The 18,229-nt window shown below is 37.4% G+C and overlaps 2 long non-coding RNA genes across 3 annotated transcripts in view; one reads left to right on the top strand and one right to left on the bottom strand.

Annotated features, from left to right (window-relative positions):
* Positions 1-18,229, top strand: part of LOC131689560 (uncharacterized) — a 42,357-nt gene that overhangs the window by 20,086 nt on the left and 4,042 nt on the right. The gene's annotated exons all lie outside the window — the stretch shown is intronic.
* LOC131690295 (uncharacterized) lies at positions 2,546-3,333 on the bottom strand. Its single transcript, XR_009305594.1, has 3 exons — positions 3,097-3,333; positions 2,901-3,044; positions 2,546-2,664 (listed from the first exon to the last, which is right to left on the bottom strand). It is a non-coding gene; the product is annotated as an uncharacterized LOC131690295 (long non-coding RNA).

Here is an 18,229-nt window from a genome sequence, read left to right as displayed (position 1 = left end):
CCGGACGAATGGAGACAGAGCAAAATCATACCACTTTTAAAGCCAGGTAAAACCCCAGATACTCCCACAGCATATAGACCACTTTCCATGTTGTGTATATTTCTGAAACTCATCAACAGTATAGTTAAAAATAGAATAAATGATCATTTAGAAAAGCACGATACAATCCCAAATTACTCTTTTGGATTCAGGAAAAACACATCGGCTATAACCTGCGTAAACACACTTATTTCAATAGTCAATCAAGCAAAAAGAGAAGGAGAAGTGCTTATAGCCACATTCATAGATTTGACAAAAGCTTTTGATAATGTAGACATAAATATACTCTTAAAAACATTAACAAACGAGAAAATACCAACAGAAATAATTAATTGGATTTACCAATATTTAAGAAGCAGAGAAACTATTATGGTATTGAATGATGGAACCAAAATTACACAAATTACAAACAAAGGATTACCCCAAGGCTGCCCACTTTCACCGATATTATTCAATATATATAGTAAAATAATACACACAGTTGCCCAAGAAGACGAAATCCTAATCCAATTCGCAGATGACTTCACAGCTATAGTAAAAAGTTTCAACACTAGAGTAGCAGCTATAAAAATGAACAAGTTCCTCTCCAGACTATCCTTTGCATTCAAAGAAATAGGAATGGAACTAAACCCAGACAAATCAGCAGCCATAGTTTTTATTAACAAGTATAATCCTAACATAGACATAAAAATTGATAACATACCAGTTATTGTGAAAGAAAACCATAAAATCTTAGGAATACACATTGATTCGAAACTAACATATAATGTCCAAATCCAAGAAGCAACAATCAAAGCAAAGAAAAAAATAAACATACTGAAAATGATTAGTAAGAAAAAATCCGGTGCACACCCAGAACAACTATTAAGAATAGCCAAAGCAATAGTAAGACCGCATTTAGACTATGGGATAACAATAACGGCGGCAGCTTCACAAACAGCATTCACAAAGTTAGAATCGACACATCTCTTATCTCTAAGGACAGCACTGAGATTGTTAAGGTCGACACCAAATCACGTAGTATTATATGAGGCTGGAGAAATACCTCTTAAACTGAGAGCCGAACAATTAGCCCTGAAAGAAATAACTAAAATAGTTTATTTTAAAAATAGTCCAATGCTAGACAACTTATACGAGTTAATGAGAATCAACTATATACCAAAACATTCATCATATATAGAAAAAATAGCTTCATTAAATAATTATCAATTTTTTCAAATGTCCCAAAAAACAAAACTCGTCCCTATAATATCACAACTAGAAAAAGTACTTACAGTAAAAGATCATATCAAAGGAATAAAAAAGCAAAATTTGGCCATCAACATACAAAAATTAATAGTTACAGAATTAATAGAAAAATATTACAAAACATATTACCATCTATACACAGATGGTTCAATAATAAACTCTCAGGTAGGTTACGGATACTACGATCCGCAGCAACAAATTTCATGTAGTGGGAAACTTAAAACTGGTTTTACGATCATGAGTGCTGAAATAATAGCAATCACAAAGGCAATAGAATATGCAAAAGCAAAGCAACTCAAAGAAATAGTTATATTTACAGATTCCAAGAGTACTTGTACACTATTGTGCAACCCTATGAAAACAGACAACAATTTAATTATTGAATTATTAAATGAAATACTCACCTCAAATTTGATTACGATAAAAATACAATGGATACCCGGACATATTCGACTATTTGGAAATGATGAGGCTGACAAAGCAGCAAAATTGGGAACAACCAATAACAGAATAGAAGACATAAATTACTCCAAAGACGATACTTTAATAATTTTCAAGGATGAAATACTACAAAACTGGCAGGAAAAATATACAATGACAGGAAAAGGGCAAATTTCATTTCAGACACTCAGACAAAGTCAGTAGAAAACCATGGTTCAAAGGACTATTACTAGAAACATCGGAAGTAATAACAATGGGCCGAATAAGAACGGGACACACGGCAACGAAAGAAAGACTAGCTAGTTGGAATCTAATCAGAAACGATAAATGCGAAGAATGTGACGTCACTGAAGATCTTCATCACCTTCTGTATGAGTGCAAAAAGTTTAACACAATAAGGTCAAACTATCCAATGTTAAATAACAATATTCCAATTCACACGATCTTGATTAAAAAAGACAGAAGGGAGTATAAAGCAGTAGCCGAATACCTTAAAATAATTAAAAAGAATGTTTGATTAATACATAAATATAAATACATATTCGATGCGGTCAAAGATAGCAAAAAAAAAATGCATGTAAGTAGTGGCAGCAAAGAGTATTAGTACGGTCGAGAAGGGTGCTTTTAGCAACCCAACATTCACAAGCCTTGGCTTTATGGATCTGATGGTCTGAGCCAAACATCGTCAGAGAGAAAAAAAAAAAGAAAATAATTTGAATTTCGGAAAAAGGCATCATAAAAACTATGAGGTATGATTTGTGCAAATAGTTTTTCCTTCGAAAATAGCTTGCAAATACCAATTGAGAACCTAAACAAACGGTAATGTAAGTATATATTACATATTCTGGGCCATCGACACTTCTCTTTGTCGCATTCAGAAAGGGAAATTGTAATATTTTTGCAGCCAATTTTTTTTTCTCCTCTGTTGTCGGATACCTGTTCGAAAGAAAAAGGAATCATAAGTAAAACAATATTGAGGGTAAACTTTCAATAGGACCCAAGTAACAAAAGTCTAATTATGAAAGAATATTTTTCCAGCACATAATGAAAGACCATTGTATAAATAGCTATAGACTAAAATGTAACAGCAACCGAGATATTGACGAAAACAATTAGAGACCCCATTTACTTGTACCCTATTGAAAATTTAGTAATGAAATTTGAATACTTACACAGACTCTTTTGTCAATCGTTCTACAATAGGAGCACATAACACACGAACCATTTAATTCATTTTCCTTTGGTACTATCTTCGCGTCAAGTTTGTCTTGTAAAATTGAGCGGAACTTGGGATGGTTCTCCAATATTTCTCGTACCTGCAAGATTTAAATTGAAATAAATACAATATCCACATTAAACTAGTTTTACCGTTAAATCTTTTGCAGGTGTTGTACTGGACGTCGACGGATTAGCTACTTCTGATATTGTATATATTGTCCACAGACATTATTATTAGTTTCGGTCCCATCGCGACGATTCCCATTGAATCCAGCATTTCTTGGTCAAGAAATGCTAATGAAGCATTGGTGATCTTATTGTCTGAAATAGAGTTTGAATGATCAACTATGTAAACTGGATATTATTTTACAGTTTCCACATAGAAATTAATATATTTCAAAATGCTTGAAATAAACATTTTAATATGGCGATAACAAATATGATGTATTATAAATGTAATTCAATCTGTATATTTTAGGCTTATATATGCACAATTTTCTTCCGATGGATTTTTTTGCCATAAACTATAAACTTTTTTATTGTATACATTTTCAAAAGGAATACGTAACATTTTTCTATTTGCACTAACTTTAAAACTATTCAGCCTCTGACAAAACTATAACATCTAAGCCTTCGAAAATACATGTATAAAACTATCTGTGGCAATCAATCCTTTGATAATTCCGTAACAATCCTGCTGGCACATTTGATATTTAATTATCAACTCTGGACGGAACATAGTACCATTTATACTTAATTGATTTATTAGTCGAACAGTCACCCTTATTCTTGTTTACGACGAATGCGATATTCGTTCGAAAGCGATTCGAACGAATAGTAAGCTCATTTGATTTTGCTGTCGTAAACGGGAATACAAACCACTTTCGAACGAATCTCGTATTCGTCGTAAACAAGAATAAGGGTGAGTATCTGGAAGATTGTGGTGCAGAGCTGAGTAGTCAAGAGATGTATTATTGACAAAACGTGATGATAAAATGATTACTTTGTCTGTCATAATTGTGATTAATTATATCATTTACTTGTTTAAGATTGTGTCGCTTTGTTAGACTGTAGGTAATATTCTTGAAATTTGAACAAGTTTTTGCTTGAGATTTCGTCGATTTAAATTTTGCCTCAAATTGTAGACAGCTCATTAGTGCAATTGGTCCACTTTGTCGAATGATTGATGGGTAATGTGAAATGTAGTGAACTTTATTTATAGGATTTGTGCCTTGGAAGCCTTCCTTGAAATGTTCGTAGAAGTTATTTATTGCATGATCAAGTTCGTCAATCATATTTAATGTCAATGAATTCGAAAATGAAAGAAAAGTAATTTGCAAAAGATCTGATACGATATCATGATACTTTTCCGAGAGTACATCTGAAAATATGAACGGAAATGCTCGCAATAGAAGCCAGGTCTGGGATGCTGACTCACCAAGAGCGTTACCCTTAGTTTTGAGGGTTAGTGATTTGAAGTTTCCACATGGCTTATCCCTTTTTTCTGCAATACCATAGTCAAATTTCAAAATTCGTTCATTTACATCTATATCACTCAATATTTTGGCAATATTAACTATATCATTGAGGATTTTTTTTAAACACATGCTAACGACACCTTCAAGCAAGTCATGCATTGGATCGAAAGTCATATTTTCGGCTATATGAAAGTATGGAAGGCAGTGTAAAACAGGTGATAAAAGAATTCCGCATTGTGCTGGCATCCTAGTTTTGTTTTTCACAGCATTAAGATCTGCATTGAAACTATCACGGGATTTTAGTGGATGAACTGCCCCAAACAAACCACGATGAAATGTTTCTCTTGTAATATAACAAGCTCTGCAAAACAAATTGGACTGTACTGGCATCATTTCAAGCAACTCGTGCATGGCAGCTGTGTCTCCAATCACGTGTACCAGTGTAGCTCTAAGGATGAATGTCTCGTGCTCGGCAACTTGTAGAACAACACCTGATTCCAAAACACGCAAATCTTCAATAAGTGGCTGGAGAATCTTCTGCAAACCATACTTTTTTACCAGCTTGGAACGGACCATCAAAGCTATGTAGACTCGACTAAGTTTGGAATTCAATTTGGCATCAATATTTTGCACCTTGAAGGTGAAGTTGGTTAGTTTATTTTTGCCTTTCCGAGAACCCAGAGGATTACAATACTTTACGTCATCGGTATGCAGCGATAATCTTAGAGCGAAAGGATGTAGCTGTAAATATGGATGAGATTGGAAGATTGCTCCGTCCTTGAATCCACTCACAATTGGTTCGTTTGATTTCACTTCCTGCTCAACCATTTTTCTTGCCAAAGGATTACGCATTATTAATGCTAATGTATCCTTCACTGAGATGTAGTGCATTGTGTCTTTAATTGTAGTGATTTTTTTTACTTGACATAATTTCTGTTTATCACGATTGTTTTTTCCGGTCTCATATCTGATCGTAGAGTTAACTTTTCCAGTACCCAGAACAATCTCTTTCGGTTGCGGTACAGTACCCGTGATTTTTCCTGAGAGATAATTTAGATTGTCTCTGGATTTTGGACATCCGCAAATAAATTTGGTATCGCCAGATTGTTTATTAAAGATACAACATCTTTGTCATCAGTCGATATGTGTTTCGAAGCCAAGAATTTTTTTAATTTCGCTCAATGCAGATTTTTGGTAATAGACCTTTCTCGTCAAAAAATTTTATGTGATAGAATGCTTGCTTTTTTATCCCCAATTCGTTACTGCCGATTGCCGCGATGATTTGGTACCTCTAACTATTGAAAAAATCAAAAATAGTGCAAGCTGCTCATTTAACCCCATATTCTGAATACCTATCTTGCCTTGTATCCCCGTATTTTTACACCATTTGGATGAATTTCCTGTGGGGAATACTAAAAGGATGCCAGATCTGCATATATATTAGTAAACCTGCAGATTTTGCATTTTCACTGCAGATGTTTTGCAGATTACAAATATTTAGCAGAACAAAGCCTATGCCAGCCAATTTATACACAAGCCTTCAACATTTTTGATCATTTAAAATATATACATACTACATTTCTATGTCAAATTTATTGAAGATTTTTGTAGCAATCTGCAGACTTTTATATTTTCACTGCAGGCTATTGTTTAAATAGACCTGGCATCACTGATGCTGAAATGATTCATTCATATACCTGTCAAAAACATAGAGTATTGCATGAAAATGTATAACCTCACTTTTCTGACAGTTCAGTGTGCTTGTTTACACAAGACTTGTTTACATGGACTTTTAAAATTTACATTACTTGAATACTTTCGATGCTCTTTGAAAGACTATCAACTCAAGAGGGATGAGGATTGGAACAATGGGAACCTGGTGCCACATTATGCAACCAATTCGAATCGACCTTTTCACACAAGCTTGAATACAATAAACCTTTCGTTTCGAGATGCGTAATGTCACCCCTGGTTCATACATTGACCAATCGGCGCTGGATGCAAAACCCGGTGACATATGCTGAATCGTAAGATCAAGCATTGGGCTATAAAACGATTGCTTTCTGGATGATGGATAAGGATTTGTACACATTTGTTTGTTTGCTCGTGGGTTAAGTCCTAACAAGATGATCCGATTTATTACTCATTTTTAGGTGGTGAAGTTTACCTGAACTTTATAGGTAACGAATTCGGTCGATGATAAGTTGTTGAAATGATCGTTCAATGCCCATACCGAAAAACGTTTCCATTGGTCAGAATGCCTACCAGCGTATGATAGCTGCAAACATGAGGACAACAAGGTTATCGCTTTCGAATGGAACAATTATTTATTATTCGTGTTCAAGTTCCATTACAGCAAAAGTTTCGTCGATTGACGATTATCGCATTGTCGTTGATTTAGCCGGCAAATGCAAAACAGTGCTCGGCACTGACGATAAGGAGTAAGAAGGATTTGATAGGAGTGATAAGAATGCAGAGCATTATACATTCTGGAAGAATATCAGGGAGGAGAAATTATATGTAAATTTATATTATATCCCGAGTTGCCATCATTTTTGCACCGCAATAAAGCTTTCTGCAACTGCTGTCTTGTTCAAATTGGCAGGAAATAACTAGGCAGCGAATGATAAATTGCATAGTCAATTTATTTACTTTTTCGGAAGGATAAGTAATTAGTATGTTGTGAATATATATGTGTCGCCGATGGCGTGTGTTATGGTGGTACCGGACGGAACCGTTGGTCAGCAGACCGTCCTTGTCGTATTGGTCATAGATGCGACGTTTTTTCTCATCTGATAGCACTTGACATGTTTCGGAGATCTGTCTTAACGCTCTCTACTTAGCGCAGGACACGCGAAACCGCTGCTAGCTTTCGAAAGAAAATTCCTAGCTGCTGTTACTCTATCAGTCTCTCTCTCGACTGAGGACTACAATTTCGGTCGACTAAATTGTGCTATGAAAATTGTACTTCCTGGAATTTCACCTAACGAGATCAATTCATTGTGAGGAATTTCGCTGCGTTCCAATATTGCTTGCCTCTGTAGGTGATGATGTGTGTGGATTCACTTCGGCAGCCAGGTCTTATGTTTTGGGTAATTTTGCTATCTTATTCTGCTGAATAAATCATCTGGCTAAAGCCTCTACGTTATACTATGGTCACTTTAAAAACGTATTACTATTTAATCTTGTAGCTCTTGGCAAGTCAGTCCTGGCACTGTTCTCGACTAATCCTGGCACTATACCGCTGACGTCGCACTTATTACGGTGATCAAACTTGGCGAGAGCGGCAGTGGTTTCGTCGGAATTGTTCACTCGACAAGCAGGAAGTGCAAGGACTCTGCTACTTATGCCTGAGCCCCTCGTTGAAACCTTCGTCCTGTCGGAGTGTTTGCTTCGTCCGATACCGGAGCGTATTGCTGAACCGAAGCAGTCTGCTACTGGCGCTGCTTCCTTCGAATCGGAATCGCTGAATATTCCCGTTAGCCCAACGTGGCCGAAGGCAAACCGATTGCAGCAACACCACCAACCGTAGCTGAAATTTTGGCCTTTACTCCAAGTCCCTGCCATTGACATAGCGACAGACGAGTGCGGCGCAGGTTGGACCATCGGTTGACTCGGTGCCGGATAGGGTGAAACAGCTGCAACAGGAGCGGACCTAGTATGCGGTGTAAAGGTCATCAATTGCCATAGATCACCAAAATGCTCTGCGACTAACATTGTGAACAAAACAAACCAAACGAAATTGATCGCAACAACGATAAAATAATCTAAATTCTACCTAAACATTTGAAAATGAGAAAAAAGCAAAAGAAGTTTTGGTCGAATTCATTTAAAAATTGAATACTGTTTTATTTAGTTTGATTGCGCATATTGTTTACATCAGACACACCCCTTAATTCATTGAGTACGTATTTCACTGCCTTTATAATCCTTTTGGAATCAGTTACAATAATCCTTTATAATCATTTTATAATAAGTGTATTGCTAGTTAGGACTTTTATATCAGCCGGGCTCTTTTATAATTTGTTATAAAATCATTATCAAAATTATTCATAATCCATTGCTACGTTATGTTTATGTACATGGCCAGATAGATAGTTTTTAACTGGGACGGAACGTGTGGATACGAAAAAACCTAATGTCAATTGTAGCCAGGGGGAGCTGTCAAAAGCAGCCAAAGGGAACCGTCAAATGCAGTCAGGGGGGACTGTCAAATGTAGCCAGTCCAATTAAAATATGTGAGGAAGAAAGAGTGGCTATGCAAGACAAGATATAAAATGAACAGAAAAAAGAAAAAGAAAACATCTATCCACAGGTTCTGTCCCAGGATTTTAATAGAGAACATCAAAATTCGATTTGTTTGCATTTGGCAGTAGGCCTTTTCAAATGTTTGGCTAGAAATTCCTTGCTTCTTCAATGAATCATGTACAAGAAAAGTAAAAATGTTAAATTTAACGGAACAATGTATGATGCCGACATCAATTAAAAAATACAGCTGAGCGACCTTGTTGGGAAAGTCTTAACATTTGGCAGCGAACCAAACCACGTTTCTCATACTATGATCGAATCAACGAAAATTCCAAGATCATGTAAACAATCTCTTTGAACTGTCAAAAAAGTGAGGTTAAACATTACCATGCAACGTTCTCCACCGAGAGGTTCACTTTAGTTTGTTTACATAACCAATGAACTTTGTACCGCGACTCACCACTTCATTTGCCGCGTTGCCAGGAAGCCAAGCAAAAATATACAAAACAGTGCTGCCCAAATACATATTTTGAGTCCCACCATTCTTGCAAAGGTGAAAAAAATACTCAACATTCTTGCATTTTTCAAATTTAAAAAAATCATTAAAAAATCACGATAGCTCTAAAAAGTCTCATTTCAGCGGGAATATTCTGAAAAATGTGTAGTCTTTTGAATAAAAATAAGAAAAAAGGGGGTTAGGTTGGACGAGAAAGGTCTGTTGTATTTCTTTCAACATTTCACAAATAAATATTGTTTGTTATTGCGAGTTAAGAGGTGTTGAAAATCAATAGTTTTAGACATTTTAAACGCACATTAGGGAGTAAATGCGTCAAAATCGAAAAAAAAATCTACTTTTCACAGATAAACATTGTTTGTTATTGCGAGTTAGGAGGTGTTGAAAATCAATAGACCTTTCTCGTCAGACCTAACACCTGTTTTTCTTATTTTTAATCGAAAGATTACACAATTATAAGAACATTTCCGTAAAAATGAGATTTTTAGGAGCTATCATGATTTTTTAATGATTTTTTAAAATTTGAAATATGCAAGAATGTTGAATATTTTTTTCACCTCAGCAAGAATGGTGGGACTTAAAATGTGCGTTTGGGCAGCACTGTTTTGAATATTTTCACTTAAGTTCTTGGCAACGCGGTAAATGAAGTGGTGAATCGCAGTACAAAATTCATTAGCAATGTAAACAAACTAAAATGAACCTCTCGCTGTAGAACATTGGATGCATTGGATGAAAATGTTTAACCTCACTTTTTTGACATTTCGCAGAGCTTGTTTACATAGGCTTAGAATTTTTTTTATTCGACCACAGTATGAGAAACTTGATTTGGTTTACTTTTAAATGCGAATATCTTGTATTAACAAGCTCGCTAGGCTTTCATTTTTATTTGACGTCATTAGGCAATGTTCCATTAAATTTGGCATTTAGATTTTTCTTGTCCACGATTCGTTGAAGAAAGCGATTTTATTTGTTGCGATCAATTTAACTTGTTTTGTTTTTTTGCTGAATTACAACATTAGCCACAAAACATTTTGATGATCTCTGGTAATTGGTAATCTCTAGTAATCCTTGAAATTATATACATCGCAATATAGGTCCGCACCAGTTGCAGCCGCTCCACCTCGCCGGAATCGAGTTAGCCGATGGTTCAGTCTGCGTCACACTCGGCTGTCGCTGCACCAATGGTAGCTCCCAACCAGGCCTTTGGATTAATTGCTCAAATCGCAGCTACTGCTGGTAGTGTAGCGATCGGCTTCGTCGGTAACACCGTTGGACATGTCCTCATCGGAATGTTTAGCGGTTCCGATTCACAAGAGGCAGCCTCGCTAGGACAAGCTGCCCCGGTATCGGGCGAGGCAAACACTCCGGCAGGACCATGCTCGTGGGAGATCAAGCAAATATCTTGTACCCAAGGCCAGGTCGAGTGTGATTCGGAACAATTACCAAGTATAGAAGTCCATATATATAGCGTTCACGTGATACATTTTCCTTAAAGTTGATTGAATAAAAATAGTATAAATGTTGGCCAAATCCTGCAGCACTATAGGATCACAGATAGAGCATTAACACCAACTCACTGTGCTTCGGTGTTTTTTTGCAAACGAACTATCAGGTCTATGTTTTTATTTAGTAAATATTTTAATAAATATTAGTTCACTAGGAGTATGACATTTTTATTTTGATGGCGCGGTGAAGGGGTGCTTAAAGTGCGAGTCGTATCTTTAAAATCGATCACTTGAAAGTAGTATAAATAATTATAAATGCGACAACAATAAACTCATAACCTTTTTAATGGTTATTTAGCCATAGGTAACGAGGAAATCGGTACAACAAAAAATACTCAGCAATAATGTAACTTATTATTAATTGTTACGTAGTATAAATGATTATAAAATGCGATAACATAAGCTCATAACCTTTCTAATGGTTATTTAGCCATACTGCCGTGATACGCATAACTGTCCCATCTGCATAGGAAACCCAAATGGGACTGTTATGCGGATCACGGCAGCATAGGTAACGAGGCAATCGGTATGTTTTATTCATGTACAACAAAAATTACTCAGCAACAATTTTATTATTAATTGTTACGCGTGATTTTGTCTCCAGTGATTGGCCAAAATTGGTCGCTTTTAGAATCTGGTGCTCTAAGCATAACTGTCCCATGTTAATAGCGAATCCCATAACACATGGAACAGTATAGCGACCATACAGCTGCAACAGCGAATTTAGCATTGACATCAATATAACCAGGTTGGTTGCAAGCAGAAAGAACAATACTAGCTGGGCTGCTAGCTGTTTGTGCTACTAATAACACTTGCAGTCTGTCAAATTAACATGATTCTATGATCTAGCTTCAATGACGATGGAATATAGCCGAATCCAAAGCCTAACCCATCAGCGCATTTGATCATGTAATGGATATTATAAACTCTGAAAGAAATACATTTTATTGTTGTCTGTTTTTGAGGTTAGAACTTTTATACTATTGTGAGAATGGTCCTCAGCAACTATCCTTCCAAATCAAAAACTCGTGCTAGCAATGGCTTCGTTCAGAAGCGTCAGCATCAAAAGCGATGAATATGCATGACTGACGGTCATGGTGTTGAGCGGCTGACCCTGAAATCTATCCCAAAACCGTATTCGTTCGTTCAGTCCGAGCGATATTGCGTAACTCGGGGAACAGGCAAGTGCGACGTCATGTCGTCATGGGCTTCAATTTTGTACATACAGGCACCTATAAATAACCAATCAATTTAATTATGTAGATTTAGGCCATACCGTAAATTTGGCTGACATACCCCGTATCAAGTCCCACACACATAGCACACCATCCTGGCAACCAGATGCGCCCATCTCGGCCTATGAAAATACATGTGATAGGACCGCAATGGCCGTTTAGGGTGAACTGCAATAGGTGGCTATCAAGCCGGAACACGTTAACAATGTGGCCCTGGCTGCCAGTAATGACTGTACCGCCCGCCACTTCCAAACATGTCACCGGTGACCCTGCTGGTGAAACTCCAGGATACATCGAAGCTCCTTCTCGGATGCGTGATGTTGAGCTGGCAACGCTGTGGACGGATTTGAGCCGGCGGGTTGCTGAAATAAACTAATGCTTCCTGCAGAACCGCTGCGTACGTGGGCTAAAAAGAAAAAGAATTAAGGCACTTGATGACATACTCATTACAGACTGAAAATTAAATGACTTAGAAAATACAGTATTTTAAAAGAACAAGTAAAATCTGTCTGCGCCCTAGGTGAGCTTAAAAAATTGCTTGAAACATAGAACTTACTTCGCCCATATGCAGACGTAAATCCCCAATCGATCTGAAAACCTTACGTGTACGTTTCCAGTCTCAGAAAATCGATTCGTTCACTCAACCGTGCGACTATCACTTTGTCACCGGCGAGGTTTATGTTAGTTACCCCATTGTTGTGGTTGTTTTCAGCTTCATATATATCCTGCAATGAAACGTCCGTCAATAGTTGTAATAAAAACAAATGACTCCAAACAATTTACCTAAAAGTTATCAGTCGTTCCCTCCCAGAACTTTAAACGCCCATCTGCACACCCAATCTCTATGAGATCATCAAAAAAGTCCAGATACCAGATCGGCGAAGTCTGGTAACATTTCTTCCGCGCTGAACTTCCTCCTCCAGGTGGCTGAAAACATTCCCCAGCGCTCATCTGCTCTCGGGGTGGGCAGTTCCGGCATCAGGTGCAAAGCGTCGATAGTTTTAACCGAGTATAGCGTCGAAAAAGGATCGTTTCGCAGCACCTCCAGTTTTAATTCTACTAGATCTTTGCGAATAATTTCAATTAGCAAACTTGCATCCGCCACGGTAAAAGATTAATCGGGTAATTTTAAAGCTGACACTAAATATTTCGACTTACTTGCATGCCTCTGCATTTTCCGTGGAGGAAGCTGTTTCTCCATATTCGCTTCAGCTCGTTTTTCTTCAGGAGCTATGGACTTGAAGGTTTTTCCGCATTCACTTTCTCTGGACTGTCAGTTGCCGGTTCTGATTCCTTGTCCTTGGTCATACTCAGATCGCTAACCTATTTTTATTGAAAAGGAAAATTTAAATCCCATGGAACAATGATGGCTCCAAAAATAGCTTAGGTGGTTATGACAAAAAGAACACTTACGAGTGCAGAAATTCCCAGAACCTCCGCCTTTTTGACCCAGTTATCTGCATCGCTTGCCATCGCTTCGACCGGGTACAATGTATGGGAAAACGTCCTGAATCCGAACGGGTACTGTCTCATCGGTGGTTTATGCCTGGCAAATCGCTGAATTTTGCTCAGAACGATCATGTGGAAAAAAACGATGCCTTTTTTGTCTGCTCACTTCGCTGCCATGAAACCGACGATGAGTCCTTTTTCCAAATGAGTCACACGGTTGGCCCGAGTGAATATGTGCGTGTAGAATACGCTTCCATTATGTTTGTTCTGTAAATCAACAAGGACATCTAGACATGAAAAAGAATGTTGCAGGGGGAAGCTTATGGTAAAAACTTACCGAACGAGAAAGTCCTTTCCAAGTATCTTGCTGTTGTGTTTAATGTTGATGGTAACGAAGTCGGAAGCGACTCTGACCTATGAGATTTTTCTGTCCCCGAGCGCTATCAGCGGACACACTACGAATTTAACCGTCAAGTGGCTTTCACTTTTGCTGAGCTGGAAGCGGCCGCTCTGAATCTGTACAGCGACATCCTTTTGAACCACTTCAGATTCATGAACTATACACTATAATTATATTATACAATGGATTTTTTCATAACGTTTACTATTCCCTAAAATCACGAACCGATCCAATGGCTAATGATTGTGTAGAACTAGGGGAAAGTAATAAAAACATGAACGACAGCGAGCAGGATAAATTCGAGGATTTGAACAATCAGTTAAGTCAACTGTTGCGGGGTAACACATAACGGGCGCGTTCATCCGAGGTGAGATATAATTTCAAACTGTAACTGTAACTGGTGCCCGACGTCGACAAAAATCAGTCGTTAGTTTTCTGAAATTTTTTCTGCAGAAAACTAAAATATTTAGAAGTGTCAAACAATCAAAAACAAATCTATCAGTGCAGCCAGTTTTAGCACAATTTCATCAAAGTATGCTGTCACTCTGTCAGTGTACCTTTATGGGTGTACCTGGGTCATAAAATGTGTCCTCAAAAAATCGTCAGAGCATTCCGTATTAACATATTTGTATTTGGTAACCTGGCAGATTGCTGAATCAATTTCCGGATGATTTGATGTGGAAAGGTGAAGACATTTTCTAAAAAGGCCCATACGTAATAATATTGATCTTATTATATGAAAATTGTGATTTTTTGGTAAGAAAAAAGAAATCGGCATTTTTAGTAACATTATTGGTATTGAAATTAAAAATCGGTTTAAATATCGATAAATCGGTATATTCTGCAACGCTGTTTTGGGGTTCATCTACGTCAAAACAATGTTTTTGACAAATTGGAATGAACTCTTGGAGTTCATACCCAGTAAACGAAACGGCGAATAGCCAGATTAAAACAGATGCCGGCTAGCGGTAGGCTACTGGAACTATGTTATAGGCTACCCGCCGTAACTTTATTTCATATTCCCCACTCGAAGTTTATCCAAATGGTGAAAAAGTATGGAGAATCGAGGTAAAATAGGACAGGGGAATACAGAGTAAAATGGGCAGCTCGAAGAATTTTTGATTTTTTCAATAGTTAGAGACACCAAATTAACGTGACAGTATTCAGAATTGATCCAGCGAGGAAAACGGAAGCTGTTCTGCATATAAAATTTTTTGACGAGAAAGGTCTATTGTTTTAGACATTTTAAACGCACATTAGGAAGTAAATGCGTCAAAATCGAAAAAAATTCAACTTTTCACAGATAAACATTGTTTGTTATTGCGAGTTAAGAGGTGTTGAAAATCAATAGTTTTAGACATTTTAAACGCACACTGGGAAGTAAATGCGTGAAACTCGAAAAATTTTCAACTTTTCACAGATAAACATTGTTTGTTATTGCGAGTTAACAGGTGTTGAAAATCACTAGTTTTAGACATTTTAAACGCACATTAGGGAGTAAATGCGTCGAAATCGAAAAAAATCAACTTTTCACAGATAAACATTGTTTGTTATTGCGAGTTAAGAGGTGTTGAAAATCAATAGTTTTAGACATTTTAAACGCACACTGGGAAGTAAATGCGTCAAAATCGAAAAATTTTCAACTTTTCACAAATAAACATTGTTTGTTATTGCGAGTTAAGAGGTGTTGAAAATCAATAGTTTTAGACATTTTAAACGCACATTAGGAAGTAAATGCGTCAAAATCGAAAAAAATTCAACTTTTTTGTGCGTATGTGTGTGTATGTGACCAAAAATGTCACTCATTTTTCTCAGAGATGGCTGAACCGATTTTGACAAACTTAAACTCTCAAATGAAAGGTGCAACGTTCCCATAGGCTGCTATTGAATTTCTAATGGATCCGACTTCCGGTTCCGGAATAACAGGGTGATGAGTACGAACACGCAGAAAATGTCGATTTTAATAAATTCTGCAATGAATGTATAAACGTGAAAATTTTTCCAAAATATGACCACAACTGCTTCGATTTGTAGTATTAGGTCACTAACATCCATTCAAAGTCTATTTGGCCACATTGGCCACCATCATCGGTTCCGGAAGCCCCGGCGGAAGTATCTAAATTCAGAATAACCATCACATCGGTTTCTCGGAAATGGCTAAACCGATTCAACTAAACTTGGTCTCAAATGAAAGGTATTGCGTCCCCGTAAATGGCTATTTAATTTCATCCCGATCCGACTTCCGGTTCCGGAGTTACAGGTTGTGGCGTGCGATCACATAGCAAATTGTGATTCAAACCGATACTCCGATGAAAGCAAAAAAGGTAAAAATTTCGCTAAAATGTCTCTCAAACAACTTAAATTTGCTGTTCTAGGTCACCGACGGCCACCCAAACTTTCGTTGACTACATTGACCACCATGGACGGTTCCGGAAGTGCCCGGGAAAAGCGAACTCACATCAGTTTCCCGGAAATGGTTGGGCCGATTTTCACAAACTTATTCCCAAATGATAGCTATAATATCCCCACAGATGTCTATAAAATTTCGTACGGATCGCTTATATGGGTCCAGAAATATAGACTAAATCGTCCGGTCACATATGAAATTCGAATTGCGAAAACAGCTGTGTAAGTGAACGTACGGAATCTATCGAATTAATGATACATAAAGTGGTTTGAACAAAAAAAGGAAATCGTGTTTTTTTACTAAAATTACTATAATTTTGCAAATTTTCAAACCGATTTGAAAAACAAATGATTCTAAAAGTTGAATGAATGGTCTAGAAACGGTATAAATCGGAATTTCGGTATTTTTGAAAAAGTGCAATTATTTGGAAAAGTGAAAGTTTAAAAATCGGGTTTTGGAAAATACCACGAAATGGGGTGAAAATTGAATAAAAATCTGCAAAAATGAGAACGATTTTTTTTCTCCCTCGGCATGATACTGTACCTTGATGTGGTCCGGGGCTTTTCCACCAAAGCAGTATTACAGTGATTATATCACAGAAACTTGGGATACGAATATTTTCTTTTTAGTTAAGTTACATTGTGATCAATTTTAGTACTTAACATGGCGACCTTTATTATCCACTGCCATGGTCAAATAATATACAATGTGGGTTTAGGGCCCAATTCTCTCTGCAAGCAAATTTCTTATTCTCTCATATACACTATCAATCTCTCATTCCAAACGTACAAACGTGGCCTACACGATAACACAAACCTGGTCACAAATACGAACGCCCGCGTTCTCGCCAATATTCAAACATCCCGATTGATTAGGTGAACGTTGGAACCTAAGAACCTAAGCTCGCGTAATCATGAATCGGTTACGTCCGGAAGTCTCCGCCCTTGATCCTAGCAGCCCAAATTCATGCCTTTAGTTGGACCAATAGAAATAAAAACTAGATAAGACACCCACGCGCGGTCATTGAAGAATACGCGAACATGCGAATGGCCACACGCTTATAAAAATAATGTGCCCACGCGAAGTTACATACTAGCACACGCGACAAAAACGTCCACATACAAACGCTCGAGTCCTTCGCGATCATCCACGCACGACCACACTCACGATCTCGTAAAAAGTATAACATCCCGGTGACTAAGTGAATGGTTTAGCACTTATAAATTAACAATCCCGGTCTCGAGAGTGAACCTCCAAATGCCCGTGTTCGCGCGATCATGAATCGGTTTCGTCCGGAATCCCCTATTCTAGGCCCTAGTAGCATAAGTCCAATGCCGTCAGGTGGACCAATCAAAAATATAATGCTCATATTCACTAAACTACATAAAAATCGAATGTATACACACAAAGTCACATACACGTGACAAACAAATATAAAAATTGAGCTTGAGCCCTTCGCGACCATCCACGCAACCTATACTCGCGCTCTTCCAGACATTATAATATCTCGGTGATAATAGGAACATCTCAGCACTTGCAATCACTCAAATGTAGTCTTAAGCGTGCACCTACAGTCCCCCGCTCTCGCGCATTCATGAGTCGTTCACGTCCTGAAGTCTCTATCCTCGATTCCAGAAGTCTAGGTCATGCCTTAATTGAATCAATTAGCTCTACAGCTCCAGTAGGACAACTCTTGAAAAAAATCGGCACATTATTAATACTCAATAACAATACTAACTCTTCTTTTTATTTTATTTTTATTTATTTTCGCTCTCATGCGTTATATTCTTGTGATGACCTTTTCGAGCTCATACATCCAAGAAGAGCAACATTGCTGCCAACAATGATTCTTCTCTGCCATCAGACGTCGCCAGGTTTTAGAACAATGGAGATGTATTCTCTTACTCGATGGAATCAGATAAGTAGGAACGATCAACAAACTGCAAGTAGTACGCGTTTCTTATTTTAACAAATACAATAATATTCGTATTAAAATATTATTTACAGGTTCCACATATATCTCAACACAAACAAATACACAAATGCT

The sequence above is a fragment of the Topomyia yanbarensis genome, chromosome 1 (genome assembly GCF_030247195.1).
Source record: "Topomyia yanbarensis strain Yona2022 chromosome 1, ASM3024719v1, whole genome shotgun sequence".
NCBI lineage: Eukaryota > Metazoa > Arthropoda > Insecta > Diptera > Culicidae > Topomyia > Topomyia yanbarensis.
Note: the sequence above shows the minus strand (reverse complement) of the source record. Positions and strands in the feature narration are given on the sequence as shown.